Below are 289 nucleotides of genomic sequence, written 5' to 3'. Positions count from 1 at the left end.
CCTCCTTCTTCACTGACCTTGGTGTCTGCAGGGCTGTTTTCGCTCGCATCCTCTCACTTCTCTTCTCTCTCCGGCTACTGAGACACAACTGGTTTTTTTCCTTCTTAAATATGTTATCACAGAGGCGCTTCCACCATCTCTGGTTGGCTTGGCCTTGGCCAGTGGTGGACACTGGGAAAACTTCTAGCAGCTTCTCACAGAAGCCACCCCTGTAGGTCCCCACTACCAAGACTTTGCCACACAAACCCAATACACCTGGCTGGGAAATTGCAGCGTCGACCGGCAGCAT

This window comes from Egretta garzetta, unplaced genomic scaffold, assembly GCF_000687185.1.
Source record: "Egretta garzetta isolate BGI_Z169 unplaced genomic scaffold, ASM68718v1 scaffold214, whole genome shotgun sequence".
In the NCBI taxonomy this organism is placed as follows: domain Eukaryota; kingdom Metazoa; phylum Chordata; class Aves; order Pelecaniformes; family Ardeidae; genus Egretta; species Egretta garzetta.
Note: the sequence above shows the minus strand (reverse complement) of the source record.